This window comes from Lycorma delicatula, chromosome 9 (assembly GCF_047948215.1).
Source record: "Lycorma delicatula isolate Av1 chromosome 9, ASM4794821v1, whole genome shotgun sequence".
NCBI lineage: Eukaryota > Metazoa > Arthropoda > Insecta > Hemiptera > Fulgoridae > Lycorma > Lycorma delicatula.
The window spans coordinates 100,155,506-100,182,893 of record NC_134463.1 but is presented as its reverse complement, the minus strand read 5'-3'; the positions used below and the strand labels follow the sequence as shown (position 1 = coordinate 100,182,893).

At 28.7% G+C, this 27,388-nt stretch overlaps 1 long non-coding RNA gene across 1 annotated transcript; it reads left to right on the top strand.

The window, feature by feature from the left end:
• The first annotated feature begins 1,462 nt into the window (after positions 1–1,462).
• Positions 1,463–23,618, top strand: LOC142330287 (uncharacterized). The gene is made up of 2 exons (XR_012757751.1): positions 1,463–1,578; positions 23,071–23,618. It is a non-coding gene; the product is annotated as an uncharacterized LOC142330287 (long non-coding RNA).
• Positions 23,619–27,388: the final 3,770 nt, after the last annotated feature.

Sequence of the window (27,388 nt, the reverse complement as noted above, 5' to 3'; positions counted from 1 at the left end):
ATACGTCCTTCGTTTGGTCGTAGGATTTAAAAATATTATTAATATTATTCCTTGTTCGCTCTATTTGGATGGATAACTTCATCCAAGCACCTAAATCATGCTCGTCTTCTTAATTCTTCCGAGCTCTGTCAGTAACAATTTTTGTTTTAAGTATTATTACCTAAAACTAAATAAAATTTATTTATTTATCTGGTTGAGAGTAGGTAGCATCTCGGCTTTTCGTGCGGATTTTCCGGGTTCGAATTCCGATCATACACGGCATCTTTTCGTACGTTACCGATCTCCACCGGGCTATCGACCGTAGCTGTTGATGCCCGCTCTTTCATAAAAAATAATAATAAATAAATATATAAAATAAGTTTTAGTCTCAAGAATAAGAAGTATACTAATTAAAAGATAGCGGAAAATATTATGATACAATTATTTTCTCGTGTCAACTACACCAGCTGAAGGTTCTGAGATTCAAATCCTAGTAAAAGTTAGTTAATTTAATACGGATATGAATACTAGACAGCGAATAAAGGTGTACTTTGGTAGTTGGGGTTCAATTAACCCACACGTCTCAGGAACGGTCGGCCTGAGTCTGTACAAAACCACATGTCATATCTTCATATATATACATGTATTATTTACGTGATGTACATATCATACTTATCTCATTGAGCCGTAGAGAGGGGTTGCTTGTTGTTCATTAGCTGAACAAATTGCTAATAAACAGATCGAAAATAAAATAAATAAGTACACCAAAAATACGTCATATTCAGTCTCACAAATCGTATCGCACTGTTTATTACGGAAAATGGCTGCACAATCAAAATTATTTTTTTCAAAGAAAGGAATTAACAAACGAAATGAAACAAGCTATTGTGTCGTTTTAGTGTATGAAACAAAAGATTTACTTAATACAGGGCAAAAACGTTTTACCGAAAAAAAATTATAATAATACTTTACGGAAGGAAAATATTATTTATGTTAAAAATGATTTAAAAATTAAAATACTTATAAATTTAAAAACTATTTTAACATCTGTACCCGATGCTAAATGAATTATTTTACATTATACTTTAATTCCATACATGAAAAAAATTAATTTACATGTTCTTATTTAGGTTATAAAGATCTACAAATAAAATTAATCTTAGGTCTAAAACAATTTGAATATTAAGCCCATTAAAAAATAAATTTATCTTTCTGCAAAATTATATTTTTTTAATAATTATAATTGTACTAATTGCAATATAATTATTTTTGTTTAGCCTAATGTATTACAATATTAAATATCTTAATCATTGTACATTTATTCATTAAGCTATTTAGATAAAACAAATAATTACGTAAATAATACAATTAACTAAAAATGAAAATTTATTTTATTATATAATAGAAAAATCATGAAGAAGAGGCTGCTATTCAAAGAATAAAGATGGAAGTTTTATAGGGGTGGCAACACTGTTTTGTTATATGAAGGGTGGATGCTAGAAAACGAAATGGAACGCAGGAACAACATCAAAGATGGCTGCTGTAACACAGATGAAATGGCTAACCTTCTTTCTTCATTTTTAAATACTTTAAATATCGGTAAGTAAATGTATATTTTATAAGGTAATTAATATGTAATTATAATATTTATAAAACGGTTAAGAAATTTGTATAAGTTAAGGTGTTTTTATAGCAGAAAGATAATTAGGATTGCAATATTTTATTGAATGAATGGCGCGAGTTCATATACGCTTAACCTATACATTTAATAACATAATAGTTAAATTAACTTAAATTGAAACATCCGTAACAAAATTTTAATTAACGACGTAAATACGTACGTTATTTTAATTGTATTTTATATAACCTATTTTAATATAAAATTTAAACATTTTACCACCACATTAATGCAAGCATGAAAACTAACCTCAAATGTAAAATTCAAGTAATTTGATAAATTCTTTAATAATTTATGAAACAAGAATTATTTAAATCGGATTTTAAATTCTTTAATCTTTCAATAGATCTGTTTAGCTTAGAGCTGATTTCTTTTGTAACAATAAACACAGCACAACATTTAATTCAATTGATTATGAATTGCATTCGGCATATAATTTTATGTAGGGAAAAAAATATTTTTATTTAATTAAAAGTAAACATTTTTAATTTTTACATTTATTTACTAATCCTTTCTCAGCAAGCAGAATTATTTTGTTTAAATTTATTATATAAAAAGTTCAATTTAAATAAAAAGACTTAATATAAATATAAAAAAAAAAATTAATATAAAATAATCAATTACAACTAAGAAATGTTAAAAAAGAAATGTATTTATTATTGTTATAACTAATAATTTTATAGTTAACTCAAACCTGTAATCTTAGAATTTTTTAATTAGAAATAATTTATTATTTACATATTAAACAGGTAACCTTTAACAATATAAACATTTTCTCTTCCAAAATATTTTAACATGCCAGAACTAAGATACAGAACTCTAATTATCAAAATTATAATCCAGCAATAAAATTAATAATTTGAAAATTTCTATTTTTAATAATAATATAAGTTATCTTTAATTCTCTTAATAAAAGTAACAATTATTATACGTTGCAATAATAACGAGGAAAGTTATCTAATTACAATTTAATTGTGCATGATTAATTCACCATGTAAGCTTGACATTTGTGAGGGGAAACATGGGATGAAAATTTTGTATAATATGAAAAGTTGGTGGCTGATCGGATTCAAACCTGGGATCTATTAGATCAAAGCCTGTGACGTCACTCCGCCACGCTATCAGAGGTCCTCTTTAACGATTTTCATAGTTTATCTTTAATTTTTCATAAGAAAGTATATATTTGTTCATACTTTTAACTCAAAAGATTACCGAAAAATATTTATGTTAAATAAAAATGCTAATTTCAAATTCTAACTTCATAGGATTTAAATATTTTATAAATAATGAAATATTAAATATTTCACAGGAATGTGTGCGTGTGTGTGTGTGTGTGTGTGTGTGTGTGTGTGTGTGTGTGTGTGTGTGTTTGTACATTTTAAAATACGTATTAAATACAGATTATTGCATCAAAAAATTACTTATTTTAATTTCAAGCGTTTTATATTGTTAGTTGCAGTTTTTTTTTAAAATTATTAACCACGGAATATTCAAATTTATGAGATGTTACGTTTTTACCACCATAATTAAAAAGAAAAAAATAAATAATTAAATGAGAATCGGTTGTCCAAAAATATTACCAAACAGTTATATCTCCGTGCAATAACCCAAGCGAGATTCCGGATCAGCTGAATTTACTATATATTGTACGTTATCCAACTATTTTTATACTTACAGTAAATTATCATGCTGAATTACATACTTCAGTCGGGGTTTTTAAGCCATTCCCAAGTTTTGTAAATAAATAATGGATCTATTGAAGAGACGTAATATCCATTAAAATAGACTACTTTTAAATCAACTGTGTATTACATAATAATACGTAAATATATACGTCAGAAATCAACCGTTATTTTTTTGGATAACTGATAACCAAAAAATAGTATTTTTTGGCCAAAAAGCACTATATTTGGTTCAAGATATAATAAAAATAACAATAATTTTTTTTCAGGTTAAACAAGCTTTCACGCTTTTTAAAATTATAAAATCAATTAATAAATTATATAGTATAGTATGAAAAAAATGAGTAATGCAGTACATTTGAATAGAATGCAGATTTGGTCTGAGATTCATATCTAATGTTCTTAATTGTTCTAATTTCTTAACGGAATCATTACGAAATAAAAATTTCGCGGCAACAAAACCGGTTAATATAATTTAAATTATATCTAATCCCGATGAAAAAACGGAAAATATTTTATGTACTTAATATTTTATGTCCATCCCTTGCTTATGAATTTAAATATGCCGGTTTTTGTTTGTATATAATTTTTAATAATTTACATTTAGAAATATTTATGATTTTCAAATAATCTACTGTTTAATTTAATTTTTTTATGTTTTAACATGTAACGACTGTAAAAAGAATGAATTATTTAAGAAAAAAGAATTATTTTCACGTAATCTCCCGAAAAATTTAATCTTTATGACATAGCAGGAAACTAAAGAAATAAATAATAAACTCTCGGCTTCCAATCAGATGAATTTAAATTAAATACTATTCGATACGATTTTACGTGACATCCATCCAAGGAAGTAAAAACGTAAAATTTTATCGGCAACCAAATTCAAACGATTAAGTTTGAATTAATGGTAGTTAGAAGTAATTATAGCGAATTAAATTGATATATCATTTTGGGTTGTAATCTTTAAAGTCCTCATGACGTTCGTAGCTCAGAAATTTGGTTAATTACTTATAATAAATATATAAAGTAAAAACAGACTGATAGTGAATTACGTTCAAATTCAGTATCTCCCTTTCATCCACTTGATAGTTGAAATTCACCTATTATATCTTTTCAGGGATAATAATGATAAATATTTTTAAATAATTATTAGAACAAAAACAATGTTATTATTTTGGGGTTATCATCATCCTTCTCAAACCCTCATAAAGGTTGAAAATCAGAATAATTTATGCTTTGTTTCCCTATTAAGATTTTTAAAAATTAATGTTCCAGATTTCACCCGGTTAAGTATTCAGAAAGTGAATCAGGATTTTTGCAAAACGCATACATACATATGTATATATATATATATATATATATATATATATATATATATATATATATATATATACCTAATACATTTTTACTGCTGATTGTTATTAGATGAATTAACATAAAATACAACACGTTTAATTTCAAAACTTACTTAATTTTCAATTTTTTTTTATTAAAAATTATATTTCATTATTATAATACCGTACACGTGTGTAGTTAAATTGCAATACAAAACGGAGGTTCTCTTTAAGAACTCTCTATCAACTTACTTCCCTTATTCTCAACAGCATTTATTAATAATAAAAGTATATAAATTAATAGGCTTTATATAAATAAAATGTGATTGTTAAAAATTTCTTTATCGTTTCCTAGGAAATGAAAAAAAACTTTTTACAACTATACATTCATTAAACACCACACCAACCTAGAGAAGAGATATTGAAATAGTTTAAAATTTCAACTTATAAAAAATATTAATAGCAACCAACAGTTTGTAATTAAATATTTAGAAATTTATTAAATATTAATATTATCAAATAAACGCGATCTACATGGAACAAAGTTTAAAAGATGGATATTATACTTATCAGAGAGAATGATCTAAATATCAAATTTTACAAAAAATATTAAATGGACGAAATACAATGTTAAAACAGGTTTTGAACATTCAAATATTGGTAGTATATTTGGATGTTTGTAACTTGTGTCTACTTATTGTCCTAGTTAACAATTTAAAAAAAAAATTATATCTATAAATACAAGTGCTAAACACCATGTTAAACAGGTTTTGAACATTCAAATATCGGTAGTATATTTGGATGTTTGTAACCTGTGTCTACTTATTGTCCTAGTTAACAAATTTCAAAAAATGTTTTAATTGCATCTATAAAATGCATATATATATATATATATATATATATATATATATATATATATAATATTAAAGTGCTAAACACGATTTTAAACAGGTTTTGAACATTCAAATATCGGTGCTATATTTGGTTGTTTGTAACCTGTGTCTCCTTATTATCCAAGTTAACAAACTTAAAAAAATCCTTAATTGCATCTATATAACTTTAATATATATATATATATATATATATATATTTTAAAGTGCTGAACACGATGTAAAACAAAACATTTTTGAACATTCAAATATCAAAAATTAACTAAATTTAAAAATGTTTATATTATTAAATAAATCCGATGTACTCATTATGTTTGTCAGAAAGAATGATTTAAATATAAAATTTTTACAAATATTATTCGGCCCAAACAAATTTTGTAAATTTTGGTTAAATGTATCTATAAAATACATTTACGTATATAAGATTAAACAAAACAGGTTTTGAATATTCAAATATAGGTTCTATGTTTGGATGTTTGTAACCTGTCTTCAGTTATTTAGTTACTCCTAATTAACGAAGAATTTAAGGTAAATTTTTACTACTGATTGTTATTAGATGAATTAACATAAAATACAACATGCTTAATTTCAAAAGTTACTTAATTTTCAAATATTTTTTTTATTAAAAATTATATTTCATTATTTTAATGTCCCTACACGTAAAACCGAGGTCCTCTTAAAGAAACCTCTATCAACTTACTTCCCTTTATATCAATAGCATTTATTATTAATAAAACTATATAAATTAATAGGCTTTAAATAAATAAAATGGTGATTGTTGTTAATTCATTTATCGTTTCCTAGGAAATGAAAAAAAGTCTTTTTACATTTTCAAAAACATAATTTAGAGAATTATACACTCATTAAACACCACTCCAAACTATAGAAAAAATATTCAAATAGTTGGAAATTTTAATGTTTAAATAATATTAATAGCAACCAACAGTTTATAATTAAATATTTAGAAATAAATTTCTAAATAAATATTAATATTATTAAATAAACGCGATTTATATGGAACAAAAATTAAAAAATGGATATTATACTTGTCAAAGGGAATGATCTAAACATCAAATTTTACAAAAAATATTAAATGGACCAAACATGATGTTAAACAAAACAGGTTTTGAACATTCAAATATCGGTAGTATATTTGAATGTTTGTAACCTGTGTCTACTTATATCCAAGTTTACAAATTTAAAAAAAAATTTTTTAATTTCATCTATAAAATGCATAAATACATATATTATATATAAATTACATATAAATACATATATTAAAGTGCTAACCACTATGTTAAACAGGTTTTGAACATTCAAATATCGGTAGTATATTTGGATGTTTGTAACCTGTGTCCCGTTATTATTTCTAGTAAATTACGAATTAATTTTTCTTTTACGTGATATAAATATTGATAAGAACAATGTAATCCAGTTTCAGTAGACAACTTTTAATTAGAAAACTATGAAAACCTACATAAAATTACAAAAAAAATTTAACATAGGGAAAAAAGAGATGTAGATTTCATAATCTATAGTAGGCGAAATGTTGTTATACCTATAGTTTTTTTAGCTACCTACTGTTTGATTGGTGCCAGAATTTAATGAAATTTTGAAAAAAATTATTTTTTAGTTTACATTTTTAAATGTCTTTATGAAATATTCATTAACTTACAAAGAATTTAATATATTAAAATCTGGTCGCAAAATGTTCAAACACGATACATCTGCATCTTAATAAAAATAAGAAAATTGATGCCGAGAAACAACGTAAACAGATTACTAACAAGTGTGAGCTATGATTATACGGAATAAAGGAATATATATCTTTTATCATAAGTTTTTGAATATTTTTTCTTGAATTTTTATGGGAAAAAACATTGAATTTTTAATAACTACTTGAGGATGTTGAATAATTGGAAAATTACTTTCAATTCTTGTATGTAACCAATATGGGGATGGAATTGAGAAGCTTTTTATTTAATTGATTTTAGTTTATTGCTAAGAAACAGGACAGCAGAATAAAAAGAACAATTTTCTGATAAAAGCCATGTCAAATGATTTTCCTTTTAAAATATCCATTTTTCAATATGTAGATAGATAACTTCAATTTTATTTAAATAAATATCAACATAACTTTTTGATGATAAAATATACAACAGAAAAGAATCTGTGGAATAAGAACGTAAAATATTAAAAAACGTAAAGTGATTGTATTGTACTTTACATTAAAATAAAATTTTAAAACTAAAAAAGCTGCATATATTTTCCTAACTTTATATGAAATAATAGAAATTTAAAATATTAATATATAAAAAAGAACTATAAAAATTTAAAAAAAATTCACACAATAAGAATCTGAGTTTATTTATTATTCAGTGGATAATAGTTTATGTTAAGTTAATGTTATGAATAACCTTGTATCTTTTATATATTTATATATATATATATATCAGTTCATTATGAGTTTTTGTTATTTATTTAATATGTAAAAAATATTTCTTGCTCACCATTATTTCACTTAATATGACTTAATTCGGTGATATTCAGGCATGATACGTTATAATTACAAAATTTGGTGATATTGTAGGGGAAAAAGAATAAGAAAGGCTGTCAAAACAAGAAGGGATTTATAGATAATAGGGAAATGTAATAGAAGAAAGAGAGAGGATGAGAGGGCAATCGAAATAAAATGAAAAATGGTTATTTGCGCATGCGCGTTGATTAAGGGAAGCTCAGAACAAGTAAACGAGTGAGTCACCGACAGCTGGCTTCACTCCCTATTACAACTACGTATACCGTATATATATTGGGGTAGGTTGGGAATATGATTGGACCGATTTAGGCGGGAGAAGACTTATCTTAAAAACATACCCGACACTGATAAGAACTGTAGGATTACGGACGGATTCCTTTGTTCTCCACCCCCGTAAACTCCAAAAAATCTACCGTGTACCCCCCTTCTCTTAAAAGTACGGCCCCAAAAGTAGGGGTGATATTGTTATATTATTTCCTTTCTTTCATTCTTTTTCTGTTATAATATTGGGTTTTAATCAATCATTCTGACGCTCCATAAACCGCAAATAGGTTGAGTTAATGATATTAAGCCATATTGTATGTATGATCTCTATAATGGTGAAGCTTTAATAAAATTCATAAAGCATTATCCACAACTTGTAGCATTTTTGCCATAAATGTATCGTGCGGATATCGATAAAAAAAAATCTTATCCTTTGTTATCTGTATATCAAAATGATAAAAGTGTTTGTATGTTTGTTATGGAGTTAGCTTAAATAATTTAATTTTAATGAAAGTAGTATGTTTATCGCGTCTTGTGATTTAATATTACGTTCATTAGCCTAATCTTTTTTTTAAAATCATACTATATGACACCTCTTCATAAATTAATTTTTTCTGCCATTTTTTCAGTTAAATATGATTTTAATGAAAATATAACAATATTTTATCTTCTTAGAATTTTTAATAACGTTTTGTCTAAAATGTTTTTGTTAATGTTATACATACATACTCTCTTTTTGTTTCTCTTTTTCTGTTTAACCTCCGGAACCACCGTAAGATATAACTTTAGAGGATGATATGTATGAATGTAAATGAAGTGCAGTCTTGTTCAGTCTCAGGTAGACCGTTGCTGAAATGTGTGATTAATCGAAAACCCAACCGACAAAAAACACCGGTATCCAAGGATCTACATAGAAGTAAACTTATAATCTATGATACATCACGGTTATTATCTATATTCAGATCATATCAGTAAACGAGATATCTATGGAAAAAGTGGAAATATTCATTATATTCATTTATTAAGAGATACGAAGCATAGAGCCATACGATTTTAAACAGCAGGAAATTTTTAGACCGGTTTGGCAAACGAGGATTATCAAATAGTCCTGATAATTTTGAAAGAATTTTCCATTACTTTTTTAAAATAACTTTCGTTTGTACATCCTAAAATATTTTTTTAACAAAATGCTATGGCATAATACGATAAAACTATACAATTTCAATTTGTGTAAATATTTATAACGTTTTACATGTTTAACAGATATTATTTGTAACAATTATTTTTTAAAAAATAGGTACTCTCATAATATTTTTTTTTCATTAATTTAAAACTGTTCTAAATGAATAATATTAAGGCGTAATTATTTATAATTAATGTCCATCTCGAATTAAAATCACAAGAAGTATTTTTTAAATATATCTCTTTATCTGGGAACAAATTACTATCTAGACGAGTGGTTACCAAATTTATAATTCATAATAGATACGTAAAGTCAGTTTGTATATTCAAATATTATTTATGGGCTTTTATATTCTTCTAAACAATATAAATTAATAATTTTTGGTCAGTTTTCCTCTTCTTACTGTCCTAAAAAAAATACTGAATTGATTTTGATAAAAGTTTTTGTCTGTGGATACATTTATCTAATTAAAATAAAGGGCTAAGATTATCATTCTATTTTCATGTTTTCAGGATTCTTTTCATCATTAAAAAAAGAAAACAAAGATTTAATTTAACAATAAGATTTTAGATAGCAATTTTACTATAGAAAGGTACTCTGAACCTCGAAAAAAAAAACGTTAGCTGGATAGATTTATTTTTTGAGATTTTAAGTACGTGCGTTAAAATTTTGACATTTGAAAAATATCTTGTGTTTTTACTCACCTGAACGATTTTAAAAAAGATTATGACAATATTTTAGACGAATAAAGTTTACAATCAATTTTAAGGAAGAATTAAAAAGTTTATGAGCCGAGCGCTTTACTCCCCGCATAGTGAACATTGTTTTATATATTTTACTAAAAAGCATAAAAGAAGGAAGGTAAATAACTATAAAACCTTATTGGGTTAAATTATCAAATAAAAAAAAATATTCAAATTTTAAACGGCCTTTTTTCACCTATCAGAAGGATTTCCTTTTCGATTGGTATAAAGATGAATAAGAAAGCCAAATTAATCGTAAAAGATAAAAAAAAAGCTGACAACACAGTTATAGGGCTTTCCCATCACGCGGCTTTCTTCTAATGCACGGCTTACACACAACTTCATTTAGAATATTTATCATTTTATTTAAATATAATAATTTTTGTTTATTTAATTCAATGATTCTAAGTATTTTAACTGGTTCTAACTTTATTTAATTCTACCGCTAACCTGTGACGTCACAATATATCAGACGACAAGAGCAGCTGTACTTCAGTGCTACACTAGCGCTCCTTGCGGTGAAAAGGGGTACTTTTGTCGTAGTATACCCACTTAGCCGCCAGTTTATAGACCATTTTTTGGGGTGGGGATGCGACTTTACAAAAAAAATGTTTTGGAAATATTATTTTTTAATCGTTAACATATGTACCTAAGAAAAATATCATCTTAATTAGGAGATCTTGCGATACTGAGGGTGGCCTTGCTCTACAGCTTCACCCCCTTGACCATTTAAGTTCAAAATTGAATGGCATCAATGAACCATATATAGAAGTAATCTGACCAACCCACCGGGTTGGTCTAGTGGTGAACGCGTCTTCCCAAATCATCCGATTTGGAAGCCGAGAGTTCCAGCGTTCAAGTCCTAGTAAAGTCAGTTATTTTTACACGGATTTGAATACTAGATCGTGGATACCGGTGTTCTTTGGTGGTTGGATTTCAGTTGTACACACATCTCAGGAATAGTCGAACTGAGACTCACTTCATTTACACTTATACATATCATCCTCATTCATCCTCTAAAGTATTATCTGAACGTTAATTACCGGTTACTAAATAGGAAAAAGAAAAGAAAAAAGTAATCTGACCAAGTTTGGTGAAAATCGGTCGAGTAATTGTGGAGATGTAAGGTGGTTTAGAGGTTGATACCGAAAATACACAAGTATATACGAACATTAACTTCCGGAATATTTCCATCCGTGTTTTTGGCGTTTCTTAGGTGTCAAAAAGTCACGAACCGGTGAAAACCGCATATGCCCAAATTGGAGCGATTACTATACTTTTCCTTCTAAAGCTGTAGCTCTGCTATAGAGCTAGGCGGAAAGGTAAAATGAGATTAGGTCGTTGCTGCCCGTGAACATTCCAACAAACTCCTTCTACTTCCTAACTTTCTATAAACCAATACTAAAGGCCTCTGCATGTCACTAAAATAACATTTTATGAATTCATATTCTAAAAAATATTTTATCGTTTAAGAAGTAACTTTCTCTTTCAAAATAGATTTAGTACATTACAAAAGTGTTTTTATTCAGTCATAAATTTCTGAGTTCTAATATTTAGACCTTCTCTGCGGATGTGAAAAATAGACATAAAGAAAAAGAGAAAAAGAAGACTGCAAATACTTTAACTATGGGATGGAGAAAACTTAAAAAAATGACGAGAATAATATAAAATATGAAGTAACGAAATAGAATAAACGCATAATCACCAAGATTCAGAATAAGAACTGGTCGGTTCATATCATGAGAGAAGAAGGATTGATTAAGATAAAACTAGAAGAACCGGTAAAAATACTAAAAAGAGATGATGAAAAAGGGTAAAAAGGCTGTCTAAAAGAAAACAATAACTATCAGAACCTAAATGTTTAGTTGGGAATGGAGGACAATGGAAACGGAAACTGTGCAAGGGACCTGCCTAAAGGTAAATAACCATATAATTATAACAAATGTAGATTTAACGAGCAATATTTAAACGGAAACCAAGTACAACTAAAGAGAAATAAGTTTCACAATTTCTAAAATATTTCTTTAAATTAAAAAAAAATTATTCAATTCTTTTGTTAACTGTTTTCATTCGCTTTTTATTTTTTTAAGTTTAAAATTACTTAAAAGATTAAGTTATAACAAGTTTTGTAAAAATCTAAGGATCATGTGTTTTAAACTTATGATACAGTTACATAAAATATTATTTGTAGGAGAATTATTCCAATTATTTAAGAAGATCCTAATTGTGTAAAAGGAATCAAAGCTCGATTGATGCATTTTGCCACAAATGGTTAAAAAAATATATATATATCAATTATCAAAATTTTCAGTTTTTTTTAACAGAATAATAATAATTTACATTCATGCTAGAAGATAGACAACTTTTAGATAAAAAAATTTCATGGGTATATAGAGATAAAAAAATTATTCATTACACCATTACTACAATCCCTCTATAAAACATTATATCTTCCTCAATGCCCTTAACACAACTTAGTTCTATTTTAACCCAAGGAACAATACTAAGGACTCTGGATTCGTATGATATCGTAGAAAAAAAAAATTAAAAAATTCACGGCCAAAAAATGAAAATAATATATTAATTAACACCAAAAATAACAGAATTAATGTGACAATTTTATAAGAATGCGATAAGGCAATCACATTACACATATCTGTCAAGTCTACGCATTAGAATACATAGCTTCGGTCAAATTTATCTGCTACTCTAATACCGGGGCTAATTCAGGGCTTTATCTAATTCAGTCTAAGATATTTGCCTTCAGATTTAATTTTCATTAAAATTGATTAGGATATTTCTTATATTTTATAAAAATAAGGTTAAAAAAAGCTGACAACAAAGTTGTAGAATTTTCCTGTCACGTGGCTTAAGCCGCATTCCGGGAAAGCTCTACAACTGAGGGTTGTTTCTGATACGCGGCTTACACACACGTACACATAAAACTTAATTAAAAATACTTATCATTTTATTTAAATATTATATTTTTCGTTTTTTAATTCACGCGTGTGTGGGTACTAGCGGTCAGCACTAGCTAAAATAATTTATTTTCATAAATTACATAGAACAAATTTCGCTTGTACGATCGGCAGCTGGTGTAGCCGCGAGGCTTAACGCATCAGGTTCTGAATCGACCAAACGATCGAGTTTGAGACGCTGAGAGACCGAGTTACATGTTTACACTTTAGGTATTATTCACCTAAGTAACCGGGTTGGTCTAGTGGTGAACGCGTCTTCCCAAATCAGCTGATTTGGAAGTCGAGAGTTCCAGCGTTCAAGTCCTAGTAAAGCCAGCTATTTTTACACGGATTTGAATACTAGATCGTGGATACCGGTGTTCTTTGGTGGTTGGGTTTCAATTAACCACACATCTCAGGTATGGTCGAACTGAGAATGTACAAGACTACACTTCATTCACACTCATACATATCATCCTCATTCATCCTCTGAAGTATTATCTAAACGGTAGTTACCGGAGGCTAAACAGGAAAAAGAAAGAAAGGTATTATTGACTTATTTAATTCTACCGCTCACCTTGACGTCACAACATAGCGAACGACTACAACATTTTTTGGGGTGAAGATGCAATTTTGCAAAATAGTTTTTTTTTTGCAAATATTGTTATTTTTTTATCGTTACCAAATGTGTCTAAAAAAATATGACCTTAATTAGGTGAAATCTTGAGATTCTGAGGGTGACCTTAACCTACAGATTCATCCCCTGCACCTTTTAAGTTGAAAAGGTAGCGGCATCAATGCCTCATATATAATAGTAATCTGACCAAGTTTGGTCGAAATCGGTTCAGTAACTCTGGAGATATTGATAGCATCGTAACAGTAGTTCTGGTAAGACGCCATCACCGAGTACATACGAACATTAACATCCGGGAAATTTCCTTCCGGTTTTATGAGTTCCTTAGGTGTCAAAAGGTCAAGATCCGGTGAAAATCACATATGCCCAAATAGGATCTATTACAATACTTTAACTTCTAGAGCTGTATCTCTGATATAGCGCTATCTAGAGAGGAAAGTAAAAATATGAACGTAATTTTGCAACTTTTTATTTATTGGTTTACGACAATTCCCAAACGTTACAATTTAATTTTATTTTAATTTTAGTCTATTATTACAGCCCTTACGTTTTATTTTTACAGCTTACTACACTATAAAAGAGAAAATATTTTAACGGGTTAAAATTCTGAGTATTCGATTTTTGTATATCTTTAATTTTATAGACCCTGAGTTCAAGAATGAAAACACCACGCATCAATTCTATACACAGAGTAACATAGGTTCGGAAACGCTTCGTTAGCGATTCCCAACTGGCGAAAAATTCATCCTATTCTTCGCCGTCCGTATAATTAAGCCAAACTGTAAATCTGAAAACCCAAATTAAAACGAATTATGCAACAACGTTTTGGGAACCAGATAGATTTATTTTTCTTAGCTTATTGAATTTGTTACGATGGTTATATTCTCTGATTATATAGAAGTGGATAATAACAAAGAAAATCAGTCTTCTTTTACTTACTTGTATGCAGTAAAGGAAGTTTTGTGATCGCGAAAAATTTCGGTTTTCAGATTTCAACGTAAATATCCATTTTGACCATCCCTGAATCCATTTTGACTAGTTTCGGCAAGACATCTGTACGTACGAACCTCGCATAACTGATAAACAATTAGCCGTAGGATGTTGAAATTTTGGATTTAGGACTGTTGTAACATCTAGTTGTGCACCTCCAATTTTGATTGCAATCAACTGAACTAAAAGTGTCTAAAAAATCCCAAAATCCCAAAAAATTTGGATTCTGGACTTTTTCTTAACTGCAGGAATAAGCCCTCATTGAGGGCTTTTCAACGATATATCATAAATGGTACTTATTTTCATTGGTTACAGAGTTAAAGCCAAATGAAATTTTAATTAATGAAATATTTGGATCTTACAAGGGAAGGTACATCGGTTCGAATCAGACTTCATCTGCTTTTTTTAACTTTGTTTTTTAACTTATATATATTGTTTTATTAATAATTATTAACCCGTGATTGTAAATAATTTTTGCAATTAATAATAATTATTCAATAATAATAATAAATGAAAAATATCATAAGTTACTAATGAAATAGAATTTTATGAACTTCTAAAAACGAGTATATGTAGTTTAATAGGAATTATTACATATGTGTATATGTAATAGAGTTGGTGAAACATCTGATTAATATTAATTGAAAATTATAATTTACAATCGTATTATTTTTGGATTTTCTAGTTTAATTTCTGTTTAATTTTATTTAATTATTCTGGAATTTCTGTTTAATTTTATCTACATTAAAGTTTACTATAGAGTGACTGAAAAATATATCGTCACAAGAACATATACACTAAGGTATATGTTCTTGTTATACACGCCCGATCTTTAATAAATTGCAAAAAATTCTTATCTTTTAGTTAATTACTCCTCTGATAATTTCGGACAATATTCTACCTAATTCGGAGTTGATCATTTGGTTTTTTTTTTTTTGCCAATCATTTAATCGCTCTTTGGTTTGTTACAATTCTTGTGATCTTAATTTGCGTACACGTTCTCTAGTTTTCAAATTCTCCCTCTATATTAATCATCTAATCTTAATCGTTTTATTCTTTCGTAGGTCTTAACGTTTTCTTCCTCTTTATATTTATCATCTTCTCTTAATGTTTTTATTCTATCTTTGCAATATTTTGTTCCTGTTTTTTTATTGTTCGCAACATTTTCCTTTTTGTTCTTTCTTTGGTTTCAACATTTTCTTCTTTATATTTATCATCTTCTCTTAATTTTTTTATTCTTCCCTTGTTCTTAACATTTTCTTCCTCTTCATATTCGTCTTCATGTTGTTTTTTTTTGAGATATATTTCTTCACGTTATCTTTGTTTTTCTTGTATGATTGTTTCTTTTTCATTTTTGATTATTCACCAAACAATCAATAACAAAAATTGAATATTTTACACCGTAAGGTCGACATTGACATTTGTAACCAGTATACAGGAGTTCACTAAACGGAATAGTCAAATTATTATTAACTTTTATTTATACGAGACATCAGAAATCTGAAACATTTGTTAATCAGCAACTCACGAAGATACGAATAATACTGATCTAGTAATATGATTAATAAAGGGACTTTTACTCTATCGTAAAATTTCATTTAAAATTGTTGAATTAATAATTGTATAAATATTAGATATTAATAAAAACTAATATTTCAGTAATTGTGTAACTCTCCACTTAATTAAACAATTGTAGGATCGTATCTCACGTTCAAATGAGTGCAGCAAAGAATGTGTATATATAATTTAATAGGTGTACACGGAAGTCATGTGATGTCCACATCAGATTTTTTCATATAAATATAAACATATAAATTGCTTACCTTCATTTTTATTTTTACAATGAGTAGAGAGGTCAATAAAGAGTAGAAATCTTAGTATTAACATTAATTATTCGGTTACATAATGTATTTCTCTCCACGATAGCTATAATACATGTATATTATTAATTCCTAGATATACGGAAAAAATAGGATTAACCGGCCAGTTAACTAATTTAATTTATAGTTTTGAGATTACTTTCAATGAAAATAGGCAGTAATTACTGCCTATTTTCTGTGTATCTTTTTGTGTAAGAAGCTAAACGCTTCTTACGCAGAAAGAACTTCTTACCACTCTTGAGTGGAGATATTGAGTATTTATTTCTTTTACATTAAAGGGGGTATTAATTTGTCGCTAAACACAATCTATTGCAACTTTTCTTGTGACTGTAAAATATCTGAGTTACATTAGCGACTACAACAGTTGCTTTCTCTGAGAGCATTATTATTTATTAAATATTCCAATTCGTGTGATGTATATAGTGAAGGTGCCCTTCCATATTGAATTCAAATATTACCTTTTATTATTATATATATATATATTTTTTTTTTTTCGGTGAACTTGGCACCGAAAAATCTTGGTGAATCGTACATCATATTCAGCTCAGTAAAGAAACCGGTTTCCTTTTACCATTTCACTCCTAATTTTTTTTTTTTTTTGTTGAATGCTTGTTATTCTTGGAAATGGTAAAATTCTTGTTATTCAATCCGTTGGTAAATTTACCGTTTAATGTACCGAATAGATATACTAAGTATATACATATATATATTAACTTATATAAGCTTAAGTGTAATATATACTTATATATTTTCTTATAGAGATAAACTTCAATTTCATTATTAAATGAACTCCACGGACGAAATAAAAAAAAAAAGGCTACACGGGTCTTCAAATTCCCGTATAAATAATTTTAGGCCAACCTTTAATTGGATTCAAACTACTGTAAATTATCATCAAAGAAAAAGTACTATACATTAGTACAATTACTGTTTTACTTATGTATTCATAATCAGGAAAACAATTTATAAAAAAGAAGAAATTAAAGATTTATAATAACGAAAGATGATCTAATACAAATAAAAAAAAAAGATCATAAATCAAATTGATAGTACAAAAATGACAGATCTTTGAGTAGAAATAGAAAAAGAGGTTGTTTCATTTGGTAATGATTCATTCTTTGAAGGGTTTCATTATTTTTAATTGATTTAGATAGGTTAGCACCGAAGTGCTTTCGTTTTATTGTTATTATCACAGTAATTGAATTGTGGGCAATACAATTGAAAGAGAATTAGTAAAAAAGATCGTTGAACGAAGTAATGGGAAAAGTGCAAGAGAGAAAGTGAAAGAGCGAGCGAGCGAGCACGTGTTAGTAAAATCTTGTATGAGGAATAAAAGGGAATAAGGGCGAAGGGAAATAGTACTAAGTATGAAATAGAATAGGGTATACAGTATATATACAGCATTTATATATATATATATATATATATGTAGCAATGTATATACATGTATATTCACAAATACTCCCTACTCCCTCCTATTCGCTATGGTGTAGGTACTCTTCACTCTCATGACGCGTTTGCTGTTGCACCAGAGGGAAAAAATTCAAAATGGTAGTCGGTAGAACAGGACATCCATCTTTGCATTTGACAGCTCCCGTACTTGTGAATTGAGTCGAACTAAGTCATTAGTCAATATCCATCACTGTGTGTTCAAATGAAAAGACGGGCTAGGGCGTACCGTACCCATATTGCAGTGTGTATTGCAAACCCGGACCAACGACGAGTCTGCCTGGTTACTTGCTTTTAACGTAACCCTTCAGAATTTACTCTTTCTAAATGTTTTTCTTAACGTTAAATCTTTTCTCTTTATAATTTAATAACTGTTTTTCTAGAAAAAAAGACACCGTCGTTTCTTATATTACCGTTCTCAACTATTATTTCTTAAAATATTAATAGTAATTAAGTGTTATTTTTCTCAATACTATTTAACCGCAGTTAACTTAGACCAGATTTTTGTATAAAATTAATTTTAAAAAATACTCTTTTTATTCAAGAACGAGGAATATTTCAGTATAAAATTTTATAAAAAGGTTGTAAAAGAAAAAAATTATACAAAATATAACTAAACACTATTTTGCCAACCACCTTCACATATGTATAGCTTATTTCACTTACCCCTCGGTAAGAGATACAACACTAATTTGAACGGAGTAAATGATAAATTTATATTCCTTTCTCCGTAATTTCAGATTGATACAGCAATCACGATATTCTAACCGTTAAGCGTTTTACTAGAAATATTGTTGTACTTTATGTTAAATAAATACGTAAAAAAGAAAATTATTCAATAGGCTACATAGCTGTAAAATTTTAATTTTTTAAAACGATAATACGGCTTTCATCTGGTTTCATAATATTCTCAATTCCTGAAACTATAATAAAATGTTACATAGCTCTTTCAAAAGTTAAAAATTCAAAAGAATTAAACAAAAATTTCTTTAAACAATTTATTTTAAATTTAATAAATTTTATCGTTATCCATACTTTTTTTTAAAGTTTCAAATGGAGATCTGGATAAACGGTTTACGTAGTGCGATCGGGTATTTTCATGTGCTACATAAGAGATAGCACGGTAGGGAACATTAATGTTAAAGTTCAACAAGCAAAACATGCGATTTGATACTAACATTAAATAATTAAGTACATATTCCGTGTTTTTTTTAAATAATCGATTTAAAAATTATCCGTGTATTATGCCATGCAATATTTACAACAAAAAAAAAATAATAATAATAAATAAATATACATAATCTATATTAATTTAAAAACAAAAGAAAATCATAAAAAACTGTGCACGTTATCTGATATCGGAACATTGATCTTATCCAGATGGTGGAATAAATAAATAAAACCCTGACTTTTAATAAAAATTACTAATTGCAGTAATTCTACATTATATATTATGTTAAGTACTTAATATTTATTAGTAGGAACAGCCTTACCACAACATTCCATCGCATGTTTCTCGGTAAAAATAGATATATTAATTTGTAAAATTTAATTTAATATAATAAAAATAATATAATTTAATTTATATTTAATTTAATTTAATTTTTTTATAAAATTTGTCCCAGTTCTTATATTTGTGACATTAGTAAAGCATATAAATTTGTACAGGAATTTATGAATTTGCTTTTTCTGAGAATAGTGATGTTATTTACACATGTAACCTCTGTGGGAAAATGGAGTAAAAGAGTTTATTAAAATTTTACGGGTTTAAAGATCATCTACGCTTCAATGGACCTGGAGTGGTGACATGTACAAATATGGCATATATGTACAAATTGGCCTTGTAAATTACAAAGCCAATTAGATATTATTCACAAATGTTTAAAACTTCGCTTAACGAGTTATAAAAATTCTGTTTGCCCTCCATATACTGCACGGATTATACTAAAATGATAACCGAATTCTTCCGCAACGCGTCGCACATAGTCTTCTCTTACAAAAGTTACCGAGCAGGATAGTGGTTTTCGGCTTATTCATAATCAGCAGATAATGGTGAAACATATACACTTTGCTTCAAATTCCCCCACGATAGAAAATAACAAGGAGTAATATCTGAGAACCTTAGCGGCCAAGAGTATAGTGCCAAGGCTTGGGCTCCCGTAAGCCCAATCCTGCGCTGAGGCAATGTTTCATTAGAAACTAATGAACTTGATTGAGCCGATGTAGGATCGGTGAAATCCTGTCAGAAATCAAACTCGCATAACTGTGATGCGTTATCAAGTTAGGAGGGTCTAAAAGAAAACCGCTGGTAAACGTCATGACTAGAAACGGAGGGGTTGATGCGGCGACCGGGATCTTCACAAGGCGGGTGGTGTCTACTCGTTTGGGGGTCAGGATGTACGTATGCGGCGGGGTCCCATCTTGCTAAAAAATGAATTCTTTAGTCTGCATTTAGTTGTGGAAAATGCCATTCCTGCGGCATCTCAAGAATCCCTGTTTCTGTGATTTTTTCAAAAAAGAAAGAGCCGAACATTTTTGTTTATGAAACTGCACAAAAACCATTCATTTTTCCTGAAGCAGTTCATGTTGTGCGATTCCTCTGGATTCTCATCCCCATATGAGAACATTGTGACGTGAAACTTTACCCCTTAAAAAAAAATTGCCTCATCGCTCTAAATTAACTAAAGTAAGAATCTATCGTTTTCAATAATAACTAAGAGAATATCACAAAACTCATTACACTTTCTTTTGTCGCTTACACGAAAAACTTGCAACAATTGTAATCGGTATGGCTGGAAATCCAAAAGCATCGTCTTATAATACGCCAAACATTCATAAGAGGGATCGCAAGTTCCCGGCTAGCGCGACAAATGGACTTTTTCGGACTTCGCTGGAAAGTCTCTTGAATTCGTTGTACATTTTCCTTTGAAGTGCGTGGTCATCCTGCACTCTTAGCCTTGTATAAACACCCTGATTCTCGAAATTGTTTATACTAGCGACAAATGTTCTCAGCCGATGGTGGGACAATCCGGAAATACTATTGAAACGCAACCTGAAACGTTATTACGGACTCTGTTTTGCTAACCTGTAGAACACAAAACGCCTTCTGTGTATAGGCGCCATGTTGTTTACAACTGAATTTACCGTACGTTTGAGCGCTAGTATTACAATCTGGCGGCCGGTATTTGAAACTCTAGGATGCGCAAAATTTCAAACAGGGTAAATTTCATTTGACGTAATTGCACAGGTATATGTTTTTAAAATCGGGTCATCCTTTTTGGTGCATTGTGTATTCAAATCAGAGTTGAAGATAATCAATTCAAAACCACTTCTATTCAATTTCACAAATAGCTCTGATATTTATTTTAAACTGTTTTGTCGGTTTCAGTAGTGGCTGGTGCACCCGTCAGATCCCTGTTATAAGGTTACAACATCTAAAGTGATGCCAATTTAAAAAAAGAAATGAAATAATTTTAAAAATAAATAATGTGGCGAATTTAAGACAATTTTACTCGCTTAATCCAAGATTCAAATCTTGAATATAACTGATAATATTCATCTCTTTGACTTTTTCAAGAGTCAAAGATGTTAGGCATTCCTATTTATATTTTTTATTATTATACTTTTTTACAGTTACTATTGCCTAAAGTTTTTTTAAATACCAAGATTATAGCAAGATTTCTCTTGTGCAATTAGTATTAAATTGCACAATGTATTTTAACTCTTTTTAAAACTATAATATTGCATCTTCAATTAGACTTATTGTTTTTTATTTTAGTTTTTTTTACACTTTCCCTCTGCTTGGTTTCGTATTTCAAAATAAAACAGATTTCTGGAAATTTGAAGAATTTGTTTTTAACTCCTGATCGCATAAACTAATACAAAGATAGTAAACTAATACAAAGATAGTCGTATTTTGTGCACGTTTTGTTCTTTTTCTCCTTATTTTTTTTTTCATTTAATATCTTTCAAAACTACTTTTAGTATTCTATTTCATTCATTCTGTATAATTTTATTTCTTAAATATTTAAATTTTTCATATTTTGTATATTATGTTTTCCAATTTTAAATCGCTTTCCTCATTACTATTTTTTTCTCTCATATTTCATTGCTTTTTTAAATTCTTATTTATTTTTAAACCGAATGACTTTTGTAACAATGGCTCCATATTACTTATATTTCTTCTTAATCGACTTCAATTTCCATGAAAGTTAATCGCTCTTTTATTTAATATAAAAATATAAATTTTCATCTTATATGCTTTGTTGGCTTTAAAAAATTATTCAGTAAAATTACTATAGTTCTGTACATTATAGGATGACTGAAAATTGAGCATCATCATGATTACAGAAAACGTTTTGAGGAGAGGTATCTCTCGCATCTCATTTAATTAAAACCCGTCGTTGGTATAACGAAGATTGCGACAGAAATTTAAAAATGGCCTTTCTCAATGTTGGATTTCAATGAATAAACATTCAATTTTTTTTTGATTTTTTGGGGGCGACTGTGTAGAAAATAAATTGAGAACTTATTACTTTTAATTCCTGTTTTGTTTTGTATTAATATAAATTTAAGAAATTTTTCATGTAATTATTTAGTAACATAAACAATTAAATATGTCATTAAAAAGTCATTTAACTAATACGGAAAACATTTTAGAAAAAATTTTTTTTTTCGGAATTATAGATATATATGTCATCGACATATTATGTAATTTTAAAGAAAAAAGTTTTTACATCAAAAAAACCTTTCCTGTATGGCGAACATAAATATATAGGTTACCAATCCATTAGGAATTGCCTCTACTTAGAAATATTAAACTTTTTAAACTAACAAACTTTATTATTTTTTTTTTCTTTCTGTTACAGGAAATTTCAGCCTACATTAATTCGATGGAGATCTTGAAAACTATTTGTAGTAAGTAAAAAAGGATTAGCTGAATCACTGTTGAACAGTTACAAAGTACTCTTTTTCATACGATACAAAGGAGATACTGTTTATATCTTGACTAAGACAGAAACTCTACCGATTTACTTAATAAAACACGTACATATTAGGTTCTTTCCACTACTGTCCAAAGAAACAAAAGAAAAAATTGGCTTCTGCTGTTTAAAAAATATTAATTAGAAAAAGAATTATTATAGAAAAAACATATTACAACGTATTGATAGATTAAACACATACAAATCGATTTTTTCATCAGTTGTTCAATGAATGGAAATCAAGAAATGTGTTTTTTATTATTGCTATAATAAATAGGTGATGCAAAGATTTTGACAAGAAAATTCTAAAAAACCAGTAGTTTTTTTTTGGAAAAAATATTTTAACTTTACTAACTCTTAAAAGAGAAATTTGCGAAAAAAGTATTTATACAGATAAACAAAATTTATACAAATAAAAATTACTTTTAATAGTCCATTGTGTTTACTTATTATTTCGGTGAGACACCAACAACTCTTTTTCTTATACATTAATAAAGTAATAAGATAAGTTATTTTCACTGATATAACGAACAATATAGTTAAGGTTTTTTTTAATACCGAATCTTTTGATTTTTCATCGTTGATTTACTTTCTTATTCCTGTACGAGCGTGAATGATTGAACTGGATTTTTTAAAGAAAACGTTACATGAAAAGAATTATTTTAAGGAAACTTAGTTTCACGATAGGCTTGTTACGTACTAAAAATATATGTTTAATTTTATACATTGATTTACTTTAAATTAAATTTTTAATTACCAGTTCTTATTTCGCCAAATGAAGTTCTTATTTTTAATAACTTAACTTTTAATTACTGACCCTCATCTGTAAATGTAACATTTTTAAAATGTAAATATATTGTTTTTTTTAAATTATGATAGAATTAAACTAAATTTTCGACATTATACTACTTAAAAGAATTAAAAGTATCTAATTAGATTACATCACTGAGAAAAGCCCCAAATCTGTTTTCTGATATAATGAGGGAAAAATGGTACTTATTGCATATACGAGTCACGTATGTAAGCTGTCAGTTGTGTATTTTTACTTTACAATCACCAATTTTTCTTAAATTTGTTTAATTAAATAAATTATCCCTTTTCCTTTGCCTTCACTGATAATAATTTACATTTTTTTTATATAAGGTAAATTGAAAGCTTCATTCAATGTCATCACACCTTTTGTACCGTTAACTGTGAATGAAATTAATTCGGATCACTATCAGAAACGTTTTACTATTTTATTTTTCTGTATAGAAATTACTTAAGAATATATACTGCATAATTTTTACAGAAAAGGTTGCAAAATATTTTCCACCAAAATATCAGCTCACCGGGCTGGTCTGTGGTAAGCATCAGTTGTTTAACAGCTGATTTTCGAATTCAAAGGTTCTGAGGTCCAAATCCTAGTAAAATTTTAGTTATTTTTATACGAGTTTGAATACTAGACAGTAGATACCGATGTCCTTTTGTTGTTGGGGTTCAGTTGGGCTACACGTCTCAGGAATGGTCGGCCTGAGTCTGTAGAAGACGACACCTCATTTACATGTCATATCTATCATCCTCATCTCATCGGGCCATGGTGGGTGGTTGCTTATTGTTTTCTAGTTGAACAAATTGCAACGTACACGTTAGGAATAATAAATACTTTCCACTGCTTATTTATATAAGTATTTTATTTGCAAATTATTTTAACTATAATAAAAAAATACAGGTGTCCTTTAAGGTGAGGCCAAACTTTAGGAAGTAATTCTACTTAACATACTGAAGAAAAGATGTCTATTGAACATAGGTCCAAAACGCATATTTTTGTCTGTCCATTATTTTGTGTTTTTTTAAGAAGAATTATTTTACAAGAACGTTTGAAGATAACGCGAGAAAATTTTGTTCTTTATTTTAAACTAACATTTTTTTAATAGAAAAAAAATAACGATTATCTTCGTTGATTATATTCAAAATGGCGGAAATTTCAATTTTTCAATCTTAAATGACTATGAATCTTATATGATAAGAACTATGAAGCATATTTTGTAAACAAAAGAACACCTTATTCGTAAAAATCCGACGATAAACAACAGAGTTATTGCAAAAAAATACCTAAACCAATATGGCAGCCATCTTGTTTTTTTATTATCATGGTATCTGATTAAAATTGCTAAAATTAGATTTAGTTATCAAGTGAGTCAGGATGCTAATCTTCCGCCTGCAGAAGAGACTGCAGAGACTCGCGATGGACGCGTGGCAGCTGGAATGGACACCACGAGTAAGGGAAGATCCCTGTACAAGTTTACACGGGATCTGGGCGGACGGTATGCCTCGAGTTCTTTTTTAAGGGCAACGGGTGCCCAGGTGCTCAGCAACCAAGTTAATTTGAATCAATAACTGTTTTGGTTCCACCTGGCAGCTGCGCGTTTGCGGGGAGGTCCAGTCAAATGAACACCTGATGTTTGACTGACCTGCTCTTGGTAGGGCCAGAAACCGGGCCACCCTAGAATTTAGTGGTGAAGGGGAAAATTGGCCACTCACAAGCGGCGAGTCAATGTAGCGAGAGCCACATTTTCGGACCGTGTGGGAGTTCCTTGATGCGGTTGCTATTTTCAACCGACATCAGTAGTTTACTTAAGGGAAAGACTTCTAGTGCACTGCTGTTGGAAACTAACCTAGAGATATATGGCTGACCACCAGCCAGTTAAAGCACCAAGCTCTTTAATATGGTGGACAGGTACTTGCTGGCATTCAGCGACCTAGGCGTGGCAGCGAATCGCTGTCTAGACGAAGTAAATTTTAATTTATGGATGTCTTATATATGTTTTTAGTAGTTGACGGGGCGCTGCTACCCATTTTAGTAAATATATGACAACTGAGCGGTTGGGACACATAATCCGGTGGTGTATGGCACCGTGCTTATTCCGCTCACGCTGTTAGGTAAGCTCTGGGAGCTATTTAGGACACTGGTCGCTAAACTGTTTGCAGGCTCAGTAGCCGTTTGTGGCATAGACACTCGGTCTTATGCTTTAGAGCCACCGAATGGGGAGGTCGCGGGAGAAATGCTAAGCAAACTATGTTCACTTGACATTATTTTTTCAGTACGTTAAATAGAATCACTTCCTAGAGTTTGGCTTCACCTTTTTAGTACACTCTATATATATTTCATCAATTACTTAATTACTGTACTTAATGTAAAGGATGAAGAATTGCGGTTGCAGCCGCAACCGCAATAAAAAAATCTTATAAAAAATAAAGTTCAAAATTACCATTAAAACACCCATAGATATACGTAGATGCATATATATGAACAATATATATATATATATATATATATATATATATATATGAATTGTAGCAGTATTATACACCCTAAACAGGGTAGAGTTTTTATTAGTAGATAAACATTACCTTCAATTATCAGTTGTAATCTACGTTAACGACTCACGATATTAATATGATGTACAGTTATTTCTATTAACAGATAACTATCTTATTGTTCCGTTTGATTTATCGTACAGTATAAAACATTCTCCTCTTCATAAATGACCTGCATGTGTTTTATGTAACTAAAAAATTTTAATTATAAAATTTATTTCGCTGTAAAAATAATTATAAGTATTATATTGCGTATTACTTATATTATTTCATCCTCCATTGGAAAAAAAATTTTTAATATTTTTTATTTTTAAAAATGTATGGTCTGACATAATTTGTATAATCAATCGACTTAAAAGAAATACGTATATAATATGAGTATTAGATTTTAACGTACGTAACGTTGATAAATTTTATAAACGTTTATGAGAAACTATATAAACTCTTAATGAGAAGTAACATACGATAATAATAAGTAAATAATTTCAATAAATATTTTGTAAATCATTGACATTAAAAGAGCATTTACGAAGGTGATAACAACATACTGGATACCATAATACAGACACTTCAGTGATACAAACAAAAGCTATTCTTTTTGCAAACACCCTTGTATTCGTTCTTTCACCGTCGAAATCGCACACTCTCCAGACATTCCCCTTCTTTGAGAAATCCTCTTAACTTCCCTAACCCTGTTTCCCTTATCCACTCACTCTCCTTCAGCCTTTGTGATCATCCCTAAATCATTAGAACATTATTAAGGATGTAATCACATCCTTACAGATTTATACATATACATTTCTATATATATATATAAAATTTCTTAAAACTACATTTGCTTTTC